The sequence below is a fragment of the Aricia agestis genome, chromosome Z, assembly GCF_905147365.1.
Source record: "Aricia agestis chromosome Z, ilAriAges1.1, whole genome shotgun sequence".
In the NCBI taxonomy this organism is placed as follows: Eukaryota; Metazoa; Arthropoda; class Insecta; order Lepidoptera; family Lycaenidae; genus Aricia; species Aricia agestis.
The window spans coordinates 4,384,904-4,407,824 of record NC_056428.1 but is presented as its reverse complement, the minus strand read 5'-3'; the positions used below and the strand labels follow the sequence as shown (position 1 = coordinate 4,407,824).

At 32.6% G+C, this 22,921-nt stretch overlaps 1 protein-coding gene across 2 annotated transcripts in view; it reads left to right on the top strand.

The window, feature by feature from the left end:
• Positions 1–22,921, top strand: part of LOC121738384 (facilitated trehalose transporter Tret1) — a 76,949-nt gene that overhangs the window by 14,567 nt on the left and 39,461 nt on the right. The gene's annotated exons all lie outside the window — the stretch shown is intronic.

Here is a 22,921-nt window from a genome sequence, read left to right as displayed (position 1 = left end):
TTTTGCTGAAATTTGGTATCCAGGAGATGTTTTGTGACCCGGGAAAGGACATAGAATACTTTTTATCCCGGAAAAATGTACGGTTCCCGCGCGATAAACGATTTTTGTCGCAACAGAGTTGCGGGCGTCATCTAGTCTGGTATAAAATATATAAGTTGACTCGGCAAATGGTATTTTGCCAGGTATGTTAAACAATATACTTATCGGGTAGGTCATATTTACGACATACCCTAATAAGCACCCAAAATCTCATCAAAATCGGTCCAGGGACTTTTATTTATTTGAGATAGTAAATTAAGTACACGAGATCATGATAATTGATAAGAATGATGCATAATGCATTGTTAAAGCTCTTTCACACACATACACTTTGAAGGGCGCGTAGGTAGTGCGATTTTTACATGTGCAGGAAGATTTAAATTTCCAGTGCCTCGAATATTTTTATTACTATGTCAACCTAGTCCTCATTCCCTACTTACATATTTGAAAGGAGTTTAGGAATAAATTAATGAAAATATGCACAGATTAACATTTTGTTATATTTACCTACTTAGTAAAATATGTGCAACTAGTTTTACGAAATAAAAAAGGCTACGAAGTGGCTTTTATGTTCCAATTTAAAATATCGTTATAATATATTAAGTAACTACTAACTATATACCCGCTAATCGGTACGTTAATAATTTTTATAAATTATTTTCTTTTCGGGTAAGTAAATAGTCGAAAAAATAGATGTCAAATAATATAATATAACATGGGCATGGGCATGATATAACATATCATAGTTATCCATCAACCCAACATGGAGAGGGCTCCATGTTGGGTTGATGGATAACTATGATTGTGAAGCTGTCTAGACTCTAGAGTAATGTAAATTAAAAAAAAACAAATCTCTACAAGAATGTAATATATAACGTTTTCGGCATCTAGAACTGCCCAGGGGCAGGCACGAAAATAGCCGAAGTTTAAATTGAACATAAACTACGTATTGCACTAGTACTAAGTCCACGTGATTCATGAACCATCGGTTTTGTTCGGCTATTTCCGTATCCATTCGGACTGCCCTGCCTGCCCTGGCCCGGGGCAGTTGCAGATGTCGAAAACTATCATAATTATAAGTATGTAAGTAAGATTTTTCTGTAATAAAAGAATCTTTAATCATCACGTTTCAAAAAGTTAAAAAGTAGTCGTAATTACCAAATAGACCCAAAGTAACGAAATAACGCAATCCCAAAAGAGTAAAAAAAAACATTTTTGAAGTATGGTAAAACAAAATTTACAGTATTTGGTGTGCACTTCCTAAAAATCGCTGTAATGTGAATAACCTTAATATATTTCACCATTACAGCAGTAATTTGGCGGACAATTAAGCAGTTAATTATGAATTGCAAGTATTATGAACTCGTGCGATTGCATTTTTGTTGTAATGACTCAAAAACCTGTTCGGCGAATTTATTTAATTATTACAAAATACTTTAGTGTCACGCGTTGTTGCTTGTGATCTGGCGGTGTAGCCGCCAAAATACGCGTTCGCATGGACGCATAATAATATCAAGCCAGGTCTTCATTTAACAGACTCTCTGCGCCCTATCCTATTATAATGAAACTAGAGATCGCCCAATGGTCGAAATTTGAGTTCAAATAAAAAATTCAATTAGGTATAAGTTTGCAACGCTTCTCTATTGATATTCTATTGTCAAAATATTGACTTTATTATTTTTTGGATAGACATAATTCCAGCAACAGGCTCAGATTAATAAAGTCAAATGATGACAGACTGGCCGTGTAATAATTATTGTCTAATGCAGTATTTAAGATTCAATAAAAAAACTAGATCTATTTTCAATTTGACAACATACTTCAGCCATAAATAAAATAGGTAGTACAATTTGTGTGTGACTTGTCAATCAAAATCTCCTAGTGTGTGTGTTGTAGACTGTAGTGTGTGAAGGCGCCAATCCACCGCAGCGCACGCTGTGCACGGAATACGGATTTATTTCTTTGACTACGTGGGTCAAGTGTCAACGTTTCCACTGCAGCACACGCTATAGGCTGCTATAATAGGCCTCTTGGATATCATTGCTAAGCTACGGCAACGCCGCGGGTCGGTTGACGGCGCAAACTCACGGGCGCTTGTTTCATAATATGATTCTCATACAAGTCACTACTTTTTTTTCGTAATTGTTTATATTTTTAGCACAATAAAAAGTAATGAGCCAAATTATTATTGATTGTGGACTTCATAATATTTCCGCAGACTTTTTTCGCGGAAAATCAGTACTTATCGAAAGCTATATTTACTTAAATATACACGATCATGAAATATTCTTTCAAATTCATTGAATATGATTTTTTACTTTGTATTTATTTATTTGTAAGATCATCTTCTTAGTTATTACTTATTACTAAAAACAGGTTGTTCACCTAATTAAAAATTATAGAGCACAAACTAATTCCAAAGCAATCATGTTCATGAAGTCTTCGAAATCCATGATGATGGAGAACGATCAACGAATCATCCGTGTAAAAGTAATACATACCACAGACCAGAGTAGGTAATCGACTGTACGACGTGAAAGTGGAGCTATGTATTGAATAATCTAAACAAATATATTTTCAGCAACTTTTCAACCATACATGCAAAATAAAAATGGAAAATGCAGATGTATTTCATTATCAAAGAAATTTTTCTTTGATTTTTATGATTAATATGTAATATAATAAATTTACTAGATGACGCCCGCAACTCCGTTGTGCCATAACTCTTGCACAACGGAGTGATCGCGCGGGATTCGGGAACCGTACATTTTCCCGAGACAAAAAGTATCCTATGTCCAGTGGCGTAAATATAGAGCTGGCATAATGCCACGGGCCCCCGACCCAAATGGGCAAAAATTTTTAAGTACATAATATTGTTTATTATAAACGTGGCGATTTTTACTGATAGTAAAAATCGTCCCATCAATTTGCCCGGATCTTATAGTTACGCCACTGTCTATGTCCTTTTTCGGGACTCTTATCCATGCCAAATTTCAGCAAAATCTGTTCAGAAGCTTAGGCGTTAAGAGGTAACAGACAGACACACTTTCGTACTTATAATATTATTAGTAAATTAGTGATATCAGTATATTAGTATGATAATATTATAAATGCGAAAGTGAATATTGAAGGAAAAAGTATTGTTCTGAAATATTGAACCGACAATAATTTTATTTATATTAAGTAAGTACTTAGTTTTTTTTTTACTAAGTATATCTTTTTTTTAATCACAATATATTATTATACATAATGAAACAATAATACCTATTAAAAATAACTTGCACGTGATATTTTAGAAATAATCATGCGAGATTTAGATTTAAGCATGATTAATAATCGGCATGTTGATTTCGGTACGTTTCCCAATTCCGTCTCAGAAACGAATAAAACGTTAATTCACGATTTTTGCACCCTACAACACAACAGTACCTCGTACCGCCCATATTTTCCTTATTCAGAGGCCAGAGCACTTTTTAACGTTTTCAACGTGTTTTCATTCTTAACTACTAAACCGTATTTTACAGCTGATCGCACCCTGACACCCACATGTTGCCTGAATCTGCCACACGCCGCACCACTAGAGATATCCAAGAGGCCTATACAAACACGTTACGTTACAATTTCTTAGCTTCCGTGTATGCCGTGCACAGCATGCGTAGCATGGCCAGCGTTGAGCTACATGTGCACCATATTCAAGCAAGCTACGTGAGCCAGTTCGTGCGTAGCTTGTCCGTGTGTTGTAGTGGACACAGTCACATATTATTATATTTTCTTGGAAAGCGAAGCTTGACGCACGTGCGTAGTCTCTCCGTGCGCTGCGGTGAAATCGCGCCTTAATGTTTTTTGGTTTTTTGTTAAAAAATCGTCCATGTGCGTGTCGGGCCACGCGCAATATAGGGCTCCGTAGTACCGCTTATGAAAATGTTTGTATGGTCAATGAACTTACAATTATTTATAACGTGTTTTACACTACTAACAACATCATCTCAGTTACTTTCAAAGGAATTTGAACGAAAAGTTCCTTTTTACTTCGCCGAATACATTTTTTTTAGTTGATCGACTATTACCACAGAATAGATAATAGTACAAGTACTATTACTCAATAACTTATGAAGTCTTCTTAGCCGTAATAGTTTTCCTTTTAAATTCAGCATATTTCCTACTCCCGTGATTTTTTTCACATTTCCAGAAGCAACCGTTTAGCTGATAGAACGATAGAAGAGTCCCTCCCTTCTATCGTCTCTCGTATCACGATGCACTCCTTCACCATAACAATTATAAACTATAATTGTACAAAATTTCATTCACCTACGTTTCCGCATTTTTCGTCAAAAGGGATCCAAAGTAAGATATATTAGTGACAGAAGTAAAAACATGCATACATTTTCACCGCGCGGTAAAAGAGTTCAACGCTGTAAAAAATCTGGAAGTATGGTACCTACTCCCTAGTACCTAGTGAGTACCATTATACTCCTACTACATAATTTTGATTTTTTTTCAGAAAGAGCGTGAAGAATTAACTTTATGTTTTAGTTTGTTCTGTAATCATATTATGCTGTTTTATAAAGAGTTTCTTTTTCGGTTGGATTTTTCTGTAAGTACACAGGTTTGGGTTGCCCCTTCGGCCGGAGCCGTATATAATGCGGCTAAAAGAGTTGTGGCTACGCCCCTGTAACAAAGTAAATATTGTTCAAAACGATACCGTCTTCATAAGACGTGTTACAGCGAGTAAATCTACAATGTCCATCGCACCTGATTAGTGATTCTGAAAAATTTGCATAGACAAACTCTACAAAAACAAATGTTTTTGTAGAGTTTGTCTTTGCAAATTTTTATGATTGTTTTTTTTTTCAATTCAAATAACGTGTTTTTTATTCTTAAAAGCGTATTAAAGGCTTCTGTCTGTTATATTTCTATGTAAATACTTACGGTCTACTTAGCGTAAAAATATGATCTGGGAGCACGGCAGTGCTCCAGCCAAGCTTTTTAGCAAAGGCACGGCCGTAGCATACTTTTCTCGAAGCGGTTCGCGGCTTTTTCACACCCCATTATCTTCGATGTTAACAAAGCTAGGGATTTAGAATTTCGGTGACTAGGAGCAAGTATTAAAACTAGCTTAACCTCCAAATTACATAACATTTCGATAAATAGTTTAATAGTTACGGATGATCAAAGTTACTACATTTTGTCACTCACTGACTGACAGATCATCAAAATTCTAAGGTACTTCTAGCAGACTTAGAACCTTGAAATTTGGCAATAAGGTAGGTCGTTATCTACAATGAAAGGAAAAAATATGAAACTGGCCAAGTGCGAGGCGGACTGGCGTAAATAGGGTTCCGTACCGTAAATTTGTATGGGAGCCCCCCTTAAATCACAAGTTTATGTACTTTTTATTACTTATTATTAAAGTTGAACTACAATTAAGCATTTTCTGAAATTTTCAAAAAGCTTACTTTTACCATTATGGATATAGAGCAAAAAGGGCAAAAAAACGTGTTTGTTGTATGAGACCCCCGATTAATCATTTATTTTATTTTAGTTGGAGTTTTATATTAGCTTTTATAGCGACAAAAAGTGCATAATTTGTAAAAAATTAAAATATCTAGCTATTGCGGTACTCGAGACCTAGCCTCGTGACACACGGACGGACGACAGACAGACAGCGAAGTCTAAACTCATTAGGAATAGGCTCCCGTTTTCATCCTTTGGGCAAGGAAACCTAAAAACTGAAAAGTATAATATAACTTTATTAAATAAAAGAAAAGATTTTTTAGTTTGTAGCTTTGCAAGAACATTAAAAATGAGTTTCGACTTCATAATAATTATTTAAGGAAAAATAGTGTTAACAAAGTTAACAATGAAACTATGATAATTGGACGCTGTTAAGTATTCGTGTACTAACCCTCATAAAAATTGTGCATTGAGTTATGAATGCAGTTATGTTCTTTAGATGATTTAGAACAAGACTGCATTCAAAATTTAACGACCCAAAAAATTGTGGGTTAGGACACTAATGCTTAACAGCGACCAATTAAATTCGATTAAAATATAAATGAAATCAGAACTGCGAATTACGATGTACGCTCCATACTCGCTCGATAGATGGTGTAGCACTCCCTTTATATCGCGGTATTTCTTGTTTGCGGAGTATAATTATTATGGTTTAAAAAAATCCGGGATAGGTCGTAATACTCAATCGAAAGTAACATCGGTGCACGAATAACCTCCTGAAAGTTCAAAAGTGTTTGGGCTATCGTCATAGAATTTGTACTTTGTTATTATTATCCTACTGTTATTATACCTGTTATTATCAATTAATTTTACGACCTAGAATATATACCTAGAGATAGAGAATGGGTGCTAAGCTAAGTACAGAAAAGTTTTAACGTAACCTGAAAAGAAACCTTAAAAAAAGAAATGAAATCCCACCAAAACATTAAGCCAAGCCTTCAACTTATTTTGTAATTTAAATCAACATTCAGTGAATTTATCAATAGTTTTATTTATTTTATAATTATTATAGTGGCTTGGACTTAAACTATTGATAAATTCACTGAATGTTGATTTAAATTACAAAATAAGTTGAAGGCTTGGCTTGAATGTGATCTGAAAACTTTTTACGATAGATATATTGCATGGCTATGCAATATTTTGCTTGGCTCCTTTTTACATTTAATGTTTTGGTGGGATTTGTGTTTTACTAATGTTTATTAATAAAAATAAAGAAAGTTTCTTTTCAAACTAGTTTAAGTTGTAACTTTAAAAATAAAAGCGCAATAAAATAATATTTTCTAATGAATTTCAAAACTTGTACTTAATAAAAATTACATAAAATCAAAAAGTTTTCCACCATATTAACTTTCACTGTTGCCTGAAGTTGGAAAAAAACTTTATCACTAATAAAAAGATCCCAAACACGGTGATCATTTCCATATTAATATTCTTATTATGAATATTAAATAATTTTACCATCTAAATACACGATTACAGATAGATAAATATATTAAATAAATTATATATAATATAATAAATAATAAGCACTAGCTGTTGCCCGCGACTTCGTCCGCGACTACATTGAAAAAAGTAAAATATAACCTCCTCCTTTTTGGAAGTCGGTTAAAAAGTAGCCTAAGTTACACCTTACTACATCAGCTATCTACCAAAAAAAGTCCCGGCAAAATAGCTCCAGCCGTTTCAGAGATTAGCCGGAACAAACAGACAGACAGACATACAGACAAAAATTGTAAAAACAATTGTTTTGGTGTATGTATCGTTTATAGATTCATATGCATGTAGTAAAAAACGGTTCTTTCAATATTACAAACCGACACTCCAATTTTATTTATATGTATGTACTAGCTGTTGCCCGCGACTTCGTCCGCGTCAGCAAAATGTGATAACGAAGATAATAAAAAAGAGAGAATTTTTCCGAACAAAATATATATAAAAAAATAAAATATATCCTCCTCCTTTATTGAAAGTCAGTTAAAAAGTAGCTTAAGTTACTCCTTATTACATCAGCTATCTGCCAAAAAAGTCCCGTCAAAATCGCCCCAGCCGTTTCGGAGATTAGCCGAAACAAACAGACAGACATACAGACAGACAAAAATTGTAAAAAATGATATTTTGGTATATGTATCGTAAGTACATTCATACGCATGTAGTAAGAAACGGTTCTTTCAATATTACAAACAGACACTTCAATTTTATTTATATGTATAGATGTACCTATGTATTATGAAATTTCGTCACTTCGCGCGTTCTTTGTTCGTGTATGAGAACAATAAAAATATATAACAACATAATATTATTACTTATTTATATGTATAAGTACATCATACAGTTCACAGACCCTTGTACCAGATTGCTAGTTTTATATTGCATCTCATTCATATCAATAAAATATGTATTTTTATTTTATCGATAAAAAGAGAACAAAGAATAAAAACAGATGTGTTATTTTAAACAATAACAAATTAATTATATCGATTAAAATGTTTATGCTTTAATTATTTAAATACTTACCCTAAAAAGAAGAAAATAAAGGATCATGGGCATTTTGGTATATTGCTCAACAGAGATAAAATATATACAATTAGATAGCTCTTAGTGAGTAGGTAAAAAGTTATATGGCGCCCAGCCCCTAGCAACTGTACTTTTTGAAATAATGTACAGTCAACGTACAAGGCCGGCGTTACCGACGTAGTTTTTGTCGTCTATGTGGTAAGATTTATTTGCGCTTAGAAAGGTTATCTTGTTGGTTGTCTTGTCTTAGACAGTACACCTTAGATTTACGCTCACAGTAGTAGTTTAACCCCTCCCTCATACTGCTCACCCTTGGACGGCGGAGCAGGTAACGATGACAGAACAGAAAATATAAATAGAAGATAAGTGTAGACATAAGACTGTATAAGTATTACATAAATTGTATTATTAAGAACATAAATCCCTCAACTTAAAATAAGGGACAAGAGCATTAAGTATTAAATAAAATGATGTGTAGGGGAGAGGGGGAAAGGGGAGTATCATATTATAAGGGTTCCTTGTTGACTACGGAACCCTTAAAATAATCATGCTATAATGTAACGTGATGTTATCAGCATGAATTAATGTATGAGCGCTGATGTCACTTTTAACATGGCTTTACTCAAAAAGTACAACGAATCTTGACAAGCGCCCTATTGGTCATTAATGTACTAATACTAATGTGTGTAATCGTGGGTATACCTTCCTAAAAATATACAATCCATTCCTGTTGAGCAATATACCAGAGCCCATACATTTTTGCCCATCATCATTTCTCCTTAAAAATTCTAACTAAGCAAGTATTAAGTTATAATATCAACATAATATTATTATTATTTATTACTTAAGTAAATTTGCATGATAATGAAAGCTTGTCTCGTTACTATTTAATTACTTTAATGTATCAATTTACTCGGTCAAATTGGTACTAGTTTATTCAAAAATCAGCTTTTATTATCGTGCAAATTGTATAATATATTGAGGTTATAACTTAAAAGTTAGAATTTTTAAGTAGAAATTTATTTTATTCTTTTTAGAGTATTTAAATAAAAGCTTTTAAGTGTGTCTAATTTGGTCATGTACACCGAAGACCTTGAATGGAAGCTTATAATATTATACAGATTGTAACAAAAATAAGTGATAATACTTTAGGGTGTGTACGTGTTCCTTGTAGAGAGTTCACTGTGAAAGTAGCAGCGCTGTAAGACCAAAAATTTTTTTTACATTTGTATGGGGAAACTCGTGACGCTCGGGCGCTTGCCCATACAAAAGTGAAAAAAAAAATCGTCTTTCAGAGCTGTTACTTTCACAGTGAACTCTCTACAAGGAACACGTACACACCCTAAAGTATTATCACTTATTTTTGTTACACCCTGTATATAGCCATCTTTCATAGCCAAGGGCCATGTAAAAAACGTGCTCACAACCTAGCAATCTAGCAATTTTGTGCTAGGTACCTGCTATACCAAATTCTAGAAGATTAAATTAAGTACTTATGTTTTTTTTTTCTAATTAATGCAATATTTAAAAAAACATAAGTAAGTATAATATAGATAATTTTTTAAATTCCTGCATTACTTACATTAATAATAATAAATAATTATAATTATAAAAATAATATCTATCGACGCTTCACACCACGTCAGTCTGGCCCCGTGGTAAGTACCTGAAGGACTTGTGTTACAGGTACCAGACAACGGAAATATATTTAATACTTTTTATACTATACATATATTTAAGATTTTTTATTATATGATACACATATTTAATACACATCCATGACCCAGGAACTTTGAAAAACTTTTTGTTCCGTCGGCGGGATTCGAACCCGCGACCCCCGGCTTGAGCTACCAACGCGCTCACCACTAAGCCACAGAGGTCGTCTTTTTTTATTGTAATACTGTATTAATATATTCATAGATCCTTTTTAATTGGAAAATAATAATGGGAGTAAACATATTAATATTTATTAGAATAATAATTTATTTTATTATTGTTGTATAATATTTAAGTATACTTAGTTGATTAGATATCGATTCTCGCTTTCCTGTCACTCGATTTAACACTAGAAAGACCAAGGCAGTCAATTTGACCGCAAGGCAATTTCATTCCTAAATATTTCACAAACTATGTTTTTGTTTCTTTTCGTATTTTATGACTTTTCCTAATTTGCTATTGTTAGGCTAGATCTATATTTAAAAAAATTAACTATAAGTTGTTTAAGAGATTCGATTACAAATACCTACTAAGACCGCGCACCGTCAATGTGACGGCATACATATATATGTATAGAGGCAGCGAGAATAGTGAACAATGATCTCTTCAAACTAAAGTGGGTATATTTGTTTTTGTTTATGTTGAATTGAATTCTGAGTAAGTTGTTACTGCCTAGCTTGTATATATTTTATAGTAAATATTGTACAGTACATATTCGAGCAGTCATAAAAAATGCGTCGCCGCCTCAGAAGTTCTCAAATAGAACAAGAAATATTGCGATTTATGGATATACAAGAATATGTGTCGGGTGATGAAAGTAGTGATGATATAATAGGCAGTGCTAGTAAAAACTGTTATGCAGAATTTCAGCCATAACTGGTCACTTCTTCATCAGAAGACTTTGAAGTAGATTTATCTGCTACAAATGTAGATATTATTGTAAATTCGCGCAAAGGCGCGTCCTTTGCGCGAATGGTATCTGTAATCTGATAGATCCATTAGCGGCTTGTGAACAGCATGCGGTGGACGATCAGCTAGTCATCATATAATCTTCAGTACCGGAGGTCAGTATGTTACAAATAACAAGTGGATGGCACAGAATGGACTTGTATTCCTCCAGACGCTAGTGGAGTAGGACGTCGTTGCCAGCAAAATATACTTTCTGGCCTGGCTTGTTCACGTTTTTTTGCAAAATACTTGATTTATCAGCTATAAACCCGTGAATTCTATATCAAAAAGTCATAGAAATAAAAATTTTCGTTATGATTTTATCCTTGAACTAGTGAGCAAAGTAGGTGCAGAGTATGTGAAAAAAAAACCACTTCAAATGCGATTCAAAGACAAGAAACTAATTCTGAAACAAGTGAACTATGTACTACAAACAATAAGAGACAGTAATGTTAAATCAATAGTATGTAATTGTAAAAAAAATATATTTGAAAACAGCTCTATTTGTAAAAAAGCTCTGTGTGAAAAATGTACAAAAGAGTTACAAAAAAACTATTACTTGCTAGAAATGTTACTCAGTTTAGTGCTGAAATTGTTTACTGTTACTAAAAAAATAAATTTATAGTTTTTGTAAGCAAAATATGCAATAATTACATAAGAATTCTGACTTAATCTCTAGTACCGTCAAATTGACCGCTGCGGTCTTTGAAGGTATAACATGAAGCCCGGCCTTTCTAGTGTTAATGAATGCAAAGTATATTCGATAAAAACGGTTTTTTTCCACGGAGAGTATAAAAACACGTCCAAAATATGTTTTTCTTAGCCTAATACTAATTTAAGAGCTTTTTTAATTGTCAAGGTTAAGTAAGAGATGAGAAAAGAACGCAAATCAATTCGAATAATTATATATCCGGTTAATGATGTTAAAATAAATCAAAGTCACAACTTAGATAATATTTAAAAAAAACTTGAAACTTTGAAGATTTTTTAAAGCTCAACACTTTTATAAGTACTTACAAAAAAACATTGCGACAAAAAAAGGCTTAATACAGCCGTTAGGTATTCTGTCTTGGTTACTACGTAGTAACTACTTAGGTTGGGTTGCACCAGAGGCGTGGTTAAAGTTAAAGTTATAGTTAAATTTGGCGTCCTTTAACTTTAACTTTAACCTTAACTTTAACCGGAGAAATTCACAGATGTCTGTTGCGTTTATTTTTTTTATTGAAGCTACAGGTAACGGGATTGAGGGTATAAAAAATTGAATTATCTGAAAAAATCGACAGGAAAAATATAACACTGTAAAACATAGTTTTTCAGGTTTTTTCACGTATGAGCGGAGGTTAAATATGATGTCCTTGGACGTTATATTCAACTTTAACCAAAGATTTGACATTTTGCACTGTAGTTATAGTTAAAGTTACAGTTATAGTTAAAGTTAGTTGGTGCAACCTAACCTAAGTAATCTGGGGTCTCGACTCTTGGCATATTTTCTGGGTATTATATTTTTGTCTTTCAATACTGACCTACGAACAGTGGCGTAACTATAGGGTGGCAGGGGTGGCAAAATGTCACGGGCCCCGACCCAAATGTCAGAATTTTTTTATACATTGATTGTACCCGTTTTATTATTAACGGGACGATTTTTACTGATAAGGCCCCATCAATTTGCCACGGGCCCCAGATAATAATAAAAATATTATCTATGGACGCTTCGCATCACGTCAGTCTGGCCCCGTGCTAATAAGTTTTTAAATCGGACCTGTAGTTTCTGAGATTGACGCGTTCAAGCAAACATACATTCAGGTTTATAATATTAGGTAGGTATAGATTTTTTTAAATTATCGCTTGACAAACTCGAGTCTCGATCTAAAAGACTATGAAATAGTATAATATGGTAGTGATGATGATGATGATGATGATGATGATGATGATGATGATGATGATGATGATGATGATGATGATGATGATGATGATGATGATGATGATGATGATGATGATGATGATGATGATGATGATGATGATGATGATGATGAATGTAATTTGCATAGTAGCATATGCTTTCTGTTCTTAAAACAACGCCGAAACTCCCAAACTTGTATCTATAAAGAATCAGGCGTTCTCTCAGCACCTTCCGAACCACGGTATACCAGGTATATCTTGGTGCAAAATCTAACTTGTTGGTAGCATATGCTTAGAATACTTCTCACGAAACCGAAGTCACCACATGTTTCCCTATAAGTTTTGAGGAGTTCCCTCGATTACTTATGGATCCTTCATCAGATCACCACTTTTGTGAATATAATACCAAATTGGAATGATACCCTATATACCAAAAGAAAAATTTTGAAAATCGGTTAACAAACGGCGGAGTAATCGTTGAATATAAGAAAACGAACATAACACCTCCCCCATTTTGAAAGTCGGTTAAAATTGTAGCCTATGTGTTATTCTGATGTATAAGCTATATTATTGTAAAGTTTCATTAAAATCCGTTCAGTAGTTTTTGCGTGAAAGAGTAACAAACATCCATACATCCACACATCCACACATCCATACATCCAAACAAACTTTCGCCTTTATAATATTAGTAGGACTAGTAGGATATTATGTAAGTATATTTAATATACTTACATAATATAATTAATACTTTTATACTATACATATTATATTTAAGATTTTTATTATATTATCATACACATATTTAATACACATCCAGACCCGGGAACATTGAAAACTTTTTGTTCCGTCGGCGGGATTCGAACCCGCGACCCCTGGCTTGAGCTGCCAATTGAGCCACATAGGTCGTCAATGATGGTATAGATATAGTTACGCCACTGGCTATACGAAATATTACAGTCTACTCTTACATAATATTATGTATGTACTGTATACCTGCATAGTCCAAACTCCAAACAGGTATATTATATTGTATTATCTATGGTCCAAACAGGACCCGATCTAGCCATTTAGCCGCTTCAGGCAAAGATCATTTTCGCCGCCCGTACATATTATACAGGAAACATATTTGTTGGGGGAAAATGGGAGGAATATTTAAGTAAAATACTCAAATATTTCCACTAGCAAACTTAAGGTAGGTTAGCTGGTAAAATTCTCAAACTTAAGTGGTGGATGGCTAGCTTGGAAGATAGGAATAAGTCAATTTCGCCGCCCCTCATTTTTGCCGCTCTGGGCAAATGCTCGGCTCGCCCCCCCTTAGATCGGGCCTAACCACGAGTTAAGGGACACATTTTATATATTGTGGTTTAACTATACTTGGTACAACTAATATAATATATTCTGTGACTATACCTAAGTATATATTGTATACTATTTGTATTTTAAAAATAAAATAGCGAATGCAATGTTTATAAAAGTATCAACTTTGTTCCAGGTAAAATCATTTTGCATGCGTTTTGCGACATCGTCCTTATACGGGTGAGACCTAAATTGCATCAAAACCAGTCCAGCAAGCCGCCAAGCTGTCTGCTGCGGCCTGCGCTAGACACACCTCGCTAGTACAGTATAATACAATACAGTAAAGTCATTCAGGTGAGAAGGGGATAAAAAATTAGAACTGTACCCGAGTTACTGAGTACTTATACAGTGTGTTAGTGTAAACACCGTTATCCTTGAAACCATCAAAATATGATTCCGTCAAAAATCAAAACGAATAACTTTTTCTATAAGAACAATGCTGCGAACTCAAAAAAAAATGCGTCTTCATACGAGTACCTATACGGATTCCCGGATTGGCAATTTGTATGTGTATGACGACGGATTTTTTTGAGTTCCCAGCATTGTTCTCATAGAAAAAGTTGTTCATTTTAACGGGCTCATTTGAATGTTTTAAGGATAACGTTGTTCACCCGAACAACCTGTATACGGCATAAAATTAGTAAGTTTTCGTTATTCAACCTAAAGTTATTCAGGTTGAATCGTTATAACCTTTTATAACGATTCAACCCGAATTGTGATTTTGAATGTTATCGTTTTATTAAGTTTTACTATAGCAAGAAAAAACGAATTATACAAACGACTTCTTGAAAGTAAACTACAAGATGACTATAAACATGTCTTGCAAACAAAATCCCATTTGCGATAATCGAATCGCCATTTTCAATCAGTTTAAGTATACCCGACCACAAGTTGATTACAGAAAATTATAGTGTTGTGTACGATATCGATAAATAGCTTGTCGATAACTCGATATCGATAATACGCTGTGGCCATTTTATTACTAGTGCTAGGGACCGTTATTTTAGCCTTTCACCAAAATGATCCATTTAACTTAAATTTTTTTTAAAATTGTTTCACAAAGTAGCTATGAATTTCGACCAAATTAAAGTGACATATCATATCATCACTTTAATAAAGTTCATTGCATAAAATAGGTATGATAATTTAATGAGTATCATAATAGTCTCGCTTACATAAATAATAATAATTATTTTACTTTAAAAATACTAAGCGTTGGAATACTTTCCTTGAAGCTCAGAAAAGTACTGCATCGTAAATACCTTTTAAGCAAATTCTCGATATTCAAAAAGATTTATTGCATAACTTTATTTAAATTACTATCTATCTCATACATTTAAACTTATTACTTAACAGAGTATATATTATTTAAGCTTATTACTCATTAGAGTATAAATATTAGGCTTCATACTTTAAACTTGTTTTTTCTATAGATTAATCGATACTACACAGAATTAAACACCTTCGTTTAAGAAAAGTATACGAAACTCTATACTAAACCAAATAGTAATCTGTGCTAAATACAGGCGCGGCCCGAAGTGGGGGGTCAGAGGGGACATGACCCCCCCAAAATCTATAAGAAAATTTCTAGCTATCCCCTAACCACCACTGCGTCCGACCTTAGACAGCTGTCAACCCAAAACCGTTCGAGGGCGCAGATAAAAAAAATATTAGTGACATCCAAAATTTCAGGCTGCGACCGCGCCTGGCTAAATACTCTCAAACAAGTCGATAATACCTACTTTATCGATATATCTTTCAAAATAAATCATATCTCTTTAAAAAAAAATTAAATGTTTTTCTTGAAAAATTTGTTAAAGATGATAATATAATATTATAATATTGTTATTTACGTAGATTAGATGCCTACAACTAAAATACATGTTATTTTGACGTACATACCTAATTATTAATAATACCACTTGCTAAAAACCCATTTGAAGACTAAATTTTTCCTGTTTAGGATCTCGGAAATAATACAAAATTGTTTTTATGAAATATTGCGTAGACAGAACTTGTTTCAGTGCAGAAAACATTGTTCGAAAACATATTATCATATTATTATCATCTTAATAAGTATTAATAATTTCATAAGAAATGTTTATTTTCAAAGTATGGTGTCAAAACAATAACAAGAAATAGCAGGGGAAGTTTTATGTAAACAAAATTAAGTAATTGATCTACTACATTAGGAAAATGAAATGAATGTTTGTGAAAAATACATTGGTTATACCAATATCATACATTTCAATATAATACGAGTAAAAAAAGGTTTAACATCAAAACCAAAAAACTTTTTTTTATTTGTTCGTCTTTTGATTTAAATTAAGTAAAAAAATACTTACTTACCATAATTATAAGATTCTGATTTATGGTACCTATTTTTTAGGGTGCCGTACCCAAAGGGTAAAAACGGGACCCTTTTACTGAGACTTCGATGTCTGTCCGTCAGTCTGTCCGTCAGTCTGTCCGTCTGTCTATCTGTCTGTCTCCAGGCTGTATCTCAAAAACCGCTATAGGTAGACTTCTGAAAATTTCACAGATTGTGTATTTCTGTTGCCGCTATATAACATCAAATACTAAAAATAAAATAAAAAAAATGATTAATTAATATTAAGGGGGGCTCCCATACAATAAAATACAATTTTTTGCCTATTTTCGTTCTTAAATGGTACGGAACTATTTTGGCGCGAGTCCGACTCGCACTTGGCTGATTTTTTATTAAGCTTCTACATAGTTTGAATTGAGTCAAGTAAACTCTTAGGAGGCTCTTAAACCAAGTAGCACTTAAAAGTTAACATAAGAACTGCAAGTTGCAACCAATTCAAAAAAACAGCATGTCGATATAACCTTCTTTTTTTAGAAGTTGGTTAAGACAAATTAGCGAGATTGCTAATACTAGAGATCGCCCAATGGTCGAAATTCGACCTTAGTTTCAACGACAAGAGGACTACTACCTATATTTTGTAAAAAAAATATTGACTTTATCATATTTTTTTTCAACTCTTGTCTCTAGGACTCAGCTGATCTCAGACTGGCCGTATAAGCATTGTCTAATAGTATCTAAGATTCAATAAAAAAAACAATAATCCATTTTCAATTTGTCAACTTGTTGTCAACAGACTTCAACCTTAAGTAAAAGAGTATAATTCGTATGTATAGGCTTGTCACTCATAAATCTGTCATCTTTTTTAGTAGCAGTGTCGTAGTGTGTGTAACGTTTTATTTGTTAAAAATATATATGATAAAAGCATAATTTTAAAATAATATTGGCTCGATGCACTCCTTCTCCATATAAACTATAACTGTGCGAAATTTCATGCACCTACGTTTCCCCATTTTTCGTAAAAAGGGTTACAAAGTTTTTCTCTCACGTATTAATATATAGATAATGACACTAATAAAACTCTTGTTATTGTACGTGCTAACTGCTAACTATAGACCAAACTACGTACGTTCTACGTGACAACACATAATACGCACCTATGTGAAGTTAGCAACCGAGTTCAAGGTGAATGATTTTTATGTATGTCATTCGATTGTACCCGGAGTGTACCCGATTGTACCGCAATTAAAATCGTTTGTACCTCAATAGGGTAGAAATGGAGGGGTGGTAAAATTTGCTTAGCAACCGACATAAAGATACCGGAATTTCAATGATGCCATCTGGAAGAGTATCGTTTGTACCGGATTGTACCCGTTTTTAAAGTTAATTTTTTTTTTATTTTACGAAAAAAAAAAAAAAAAAATTTTCCCTAAAAATAAGGCTTTCTATGGAGTAGAAGGAAAGAAAGTATATAAAGCAGTTCAAATGTGTAAAAGAAGTTATTTTTTGAGGTAGATTCGTTCGGTCTTGACGAATTTTCCAATATCTTACTATAAAAGTCGGAGTTATATTTTGCAGTTTTTTTGTCGTTTGTACCTCGCCAAAACAGAAAGATTATAAAAGAAGATACTATTCACTTTAAATTCACACAAACTTTTTGAGGTACAAACGATTTTTCATATAGTAACAACGTCAGAAATTCGATCGGTCTTGACGAATTTTCCTATAACTTACTATAAACTATGAGTTAAATTTTGCAACTTTTATCGTTTGTACCTCGCCAAAACAGAAAGATTATTAAAGAAGATACTATTCACTTTATTTTATCATAAAAAATTTTAAGGTACAAACGATTTTTCATATAGTAACAACGTCAGAAATTCGATCGGACTTGCCGAATTTTGCAATATCTTACTATAAAAGTCAGAGTTAAATTTTGCAACTTTTATCGTTTGTACCTCGCCAAAATTGAAAGATTATAAAAGAAGATACTATTCACTTCATATTCACCTAAGAAATTGTGAGGTACAAACGATTTTTCATATAGTAACAACGTCAGAGATTCTATCGGTCTTGACGGAATTTCTTACATCTAACTATAAAACTCGGAGTAAAATTTTGCAACTATTATCGTTTGTACCTCGCCAAACTCGAAAACTTATTAAAGAAGATACTATTAACTTCATACTCACTCAAAAATTTTTGAGGCACAAACGAGTTTTCACATAGTAACAACGTCAGAGATTCGATCGGTCTTGACGAAATTTCCTATAACTTACTATAAAACTTTGAGTTAAATTTTGCATCTTTTATCGTTTGTACTTTGTACCTCGCCAAAACAGAAAGATTATTAAAGAAGATACTATTCACTTTATTTCCACAAAAAAAATTTTTAAGGACAAACGATTTTTCATATAGTAACAACGTCAGAGATTCGATCGGTCTTGACGAATTTTCCTATATCTAACTATGAAACTCGGAGTTAAATTTTGTAACTTTTATCGTCTGTACCTCGCCAAAACCGTAAAATTATTAAAGAAGATACTATTCACTTCATATTTAAACAAAAAATTTTGAGGTACATACGATTTTTCATATAGTAACAACGTCAGAGATTCTATCGGTCTTGACAAAATTTCTTACATCTAACTATAAAACTCGGAGTTAAATTTTGCAACTGTTATCGTTTGTACCTCGCCAAAACCGAAAACTTATTAAAGAAGATACTATTTAATTCATATTCACTCAAAATTTTTTGAGGCACAAACGAGTTTTCATATAGTAACAACGTCAGAGATTCGATCGGTCTTGACGAATTTTCCAATATCTTACTATAAAACTAAGAGTTAAATTTTGCAACTTCTATCGTTTGTACCTCGCGAAAACCGAAAGATTATAAAAGAAGATTCTATTCACTTCATATTAATAAAAACAAATTATAGGTAAAAACGATTTTTCATATAGTAACAACGTCAGAGATTCGATCGGTCTTGACGACATTTCGAATATCTTACTCTAAAACTCGAAGTCAAATTTTGCAACTGTTATCGTTTGTACCTCGCCAAAACCGAAATATTATAAAAGAAGATACTATTCACTTCATATTTCCAAAAAAAATTTTGAGGTACAAACGATTTTTCATATAGTAACAACGTCAGAGATTCGATCGGTCTTGACGAAATTTCCTATAACTTACTATAAAACTTTGAGTTAAATTTTGCATTTTTTATCGTTTGTACCTCGCCAAAACCAAAAGATTATAAAAGAAGATACTATTTAGTTCATTTTTACACAAAAAATTTTGAGGTACAAACGATTTTTCATTTAGTAACAACGTCAGAGATTCGATTGGTCTTGACAACATTTCGAATATCTTACTCTAAAACTCGGAGTCAAATTTTGCAACTTTTATCGTTTGTACCTCGCCAAAACCGAAAGATTATAAAAGAAGATGACATTCACTTGATATTCACATAAAAAATTTTGAGGTATAAACGATTTTTCATATAGTAACAACGTCAGAGATTCTATCAGTCTTGACGAAATTTCTTACATCTAACTATAAAACTCGGAGTTAAATTTTGCAACTGTTATCGTTTGTACCTCGCCAAAACCGAAAACTTATTAAAGAAGATACTATTTACTTCATATTCACTCACAATTTTTTGAGGCTCAAACGAGTTTTCATATAGTAACAACGTCAGAGATTCGATCGGTCTTGACGAATTTTCGAATATCTTACTATAAAACTCGGAGTCAAATTTTGCAACTTCTATCGTTTGTACCTCGCGAAAACCGAAAGATTATAAAAGAAGATTCTGTTCACTTAATATTAACAAAAAAAAAAAATTATAGGTAAAAACGATTTTTCATATAGTAACAACGTCAGAGATTCGATCGGTCTTGACGACATTTCGAATATCTTACTCTAAAACTCGGAGTCAAATTTTGCAATTTTTATCGTTTGTACCTCGCCAAAACCGAAAGATTATAAAAGAAGATACTATTTACTTCATACTCACTCAATATTTTTTGAGATAGAAACGATTTTTCATATAGTAACAACGTCAGAGATTCGATCGGTCTTGACGAATTTTCGAATATCTTACTATAAAACTCGGACTCAAATTTTGCAACTTTTATCGTTTGTACCTCGCCAAAACCGAAAGATTATAAAAGCAAATACTATTTACTTTAAATTCACACAAAATTTTTTGAGGTACAAACGATTTTTCATATAGTAACAACGTCAGAAATTCTATCGGTCTTGACGAATTTTCCTATAACTTACTATAAACTATGAGTTAAATTTTGCAACTTTTATCGTTTGTACCTCGCCAAAACAGAAAGATTATTAAAGAAGATACTATTCACTATAAATTCACACAAAATTTTTTGAGGTACAAACGATTTTTCATATAGTAACAACGTCACAGATTCTATCAGTCTCGACGAAATTTCTAACATCTAACTATAAAACTCGGAGTTAAATTTTGCAACTGTTATCGTTTGTACCTCGCCAAAACCGAAAACTTATTTAAGAAGATACTATTTACTTCATATTCACTCAAAATTTTTTGAGGCTCAAACGAGTTTTCATATAGTAACAACGTCAGAGATTCGATCGGTCTTGACGAATTTTCGAATATCTTACTATAAAACTCGGAGTCAAATTTTGCAACTTCTATCGTTTGTACCTCGCGAAAACCGAAAGATTATAAAAGAAGATTCTCTTCACTTCATATTAACAAAAAAAAAATTATAGGTAAAAACGATTTTTCATATAGTAACAACGTCAGAGATTCGATCGGTCTTGACGAATTTTCGAATATCTTACTATAAAACTCGGAGTCAAATTTTGCAACTTTTATCGTTTGTACCTCGCCAAAACTGAAAGATTATAAAAGAAAATACTATTTACTTTAAATTCACACAAAAATTTTTGAGGTACAAACGATTTTTCATATAGTAACAACGTCAGAAATTCGATCGGTCTTGACGAATTTTCCTATAACTTACTATAAACTATGAGTTAAATTTTGCAACTTTTATCGTTTTTACCTCGCCAAATCAGAAAGATTATTAAAGAAAATACTATTCACTATAAATTCACAAAAAATTTTTTGAGGTACAAACGATTTTTCATATAGTAACAACGTCAGAAATTCGATTGGTCTTGACGAATTTTCCTATAACTTACTATAAACTATGAGTTAAATTTTGCAACTTTTATCGTTTGTACCTCGCCAAAACAGAAAGATTATTAAAGAAGATACTATTCACTATAAATTCACACAAAATTTTTTGAGGAACAAACGATTTTTCATATAGTAACAACGTCACAGATTCTATCAGTCTCGACGAAATTTCTAACATCTAACTATAAAACTCGGAGTTAAATTTTGCAACTGTTATCGTTTGTACCTCGCCAAAACCGAAAACTTATTTAAGAAGATACTATTTACTTCATATTCACTCAAAATTTTTTGAGGCTCAAACGAGTTTTCATATAGTAACAACGTCAGAGATTCGATCGGTCTTGACGAATTTTCGAATATCTTACTATAAAACTCGGAGTCAAATTTTGCAACTTCTATCGTTTGTACCTCGCGAAAACCGAAAGATTATAAAAGAAGATTCTGTTCACTTCATATTAACAAAAAATAAATTATAGGTAAAAACGATTTTTCATATAGTAACAACGTCAGAGATTTGATTGGTCTTGACGACATTTCGAATATCTTACTCTAAAACTCGGAGTCAAATTTTGCAATATTTTTATCGTTTGTACCTCGCCAAAACCGAAAGATTATAAAAGAAGATACTATTTACTTCATACTCACTCAACATTTTTTGAGATAGAAACGATTTTTCATATAGTAACAACGTCAGAGATTCGATCGGTCTTGACGAATTTTCGAATATCTTACTATAAAACTCGGAGTCAAATTTTGCAACTTTTATCGTTTGTACCTCGCCAAAACTGAAAGATTATAAAAGAAAATACTATTTACTTTAAATTCACACAAAAATTTTTGAGGTACAAACGATTTTTCATATAGTAACAACGTCAGAAATTCGATCGGTCTTGACGAATTTTCCTATAACTTACTATAAACTATGAGTTAAATTTTGCAACTGTTATCGTTTGTACCTCGCCAAAACAGAAAGATTATTAAAGAAGATACTATTCACTATAAATTCACACAAAATTTTTTGAGGTACAAACGATTTTTCATATAGTAACAACGTCAGAAATTCCATCGGTCTTGACGAATTTTCCTATAACTTACTATAAACTATGAGTTAAATTTTGCAACTTTTATCGTTTGTACCTCGCCAAAACAGAAAGATTATTAAAGAAGATACTATTCACTTTAAATTCACACAAAATTTTTTGAGGCACAAACGATTTTTCATATAGTAACAACGTCAGAGATTCGATCGGTCTTGACGAATTTTCGAATATCTTACTATAAAACTCGGAGTCAAATTTTGCAACTTCTATCGTTTGTACGTCGCGAAAACCGAAAGATTATAAAAGAACATTCTGTTCACTTCATATTAACAAAAAAAAATTATAGGTAAAAACGATTTTTCATATAGTAA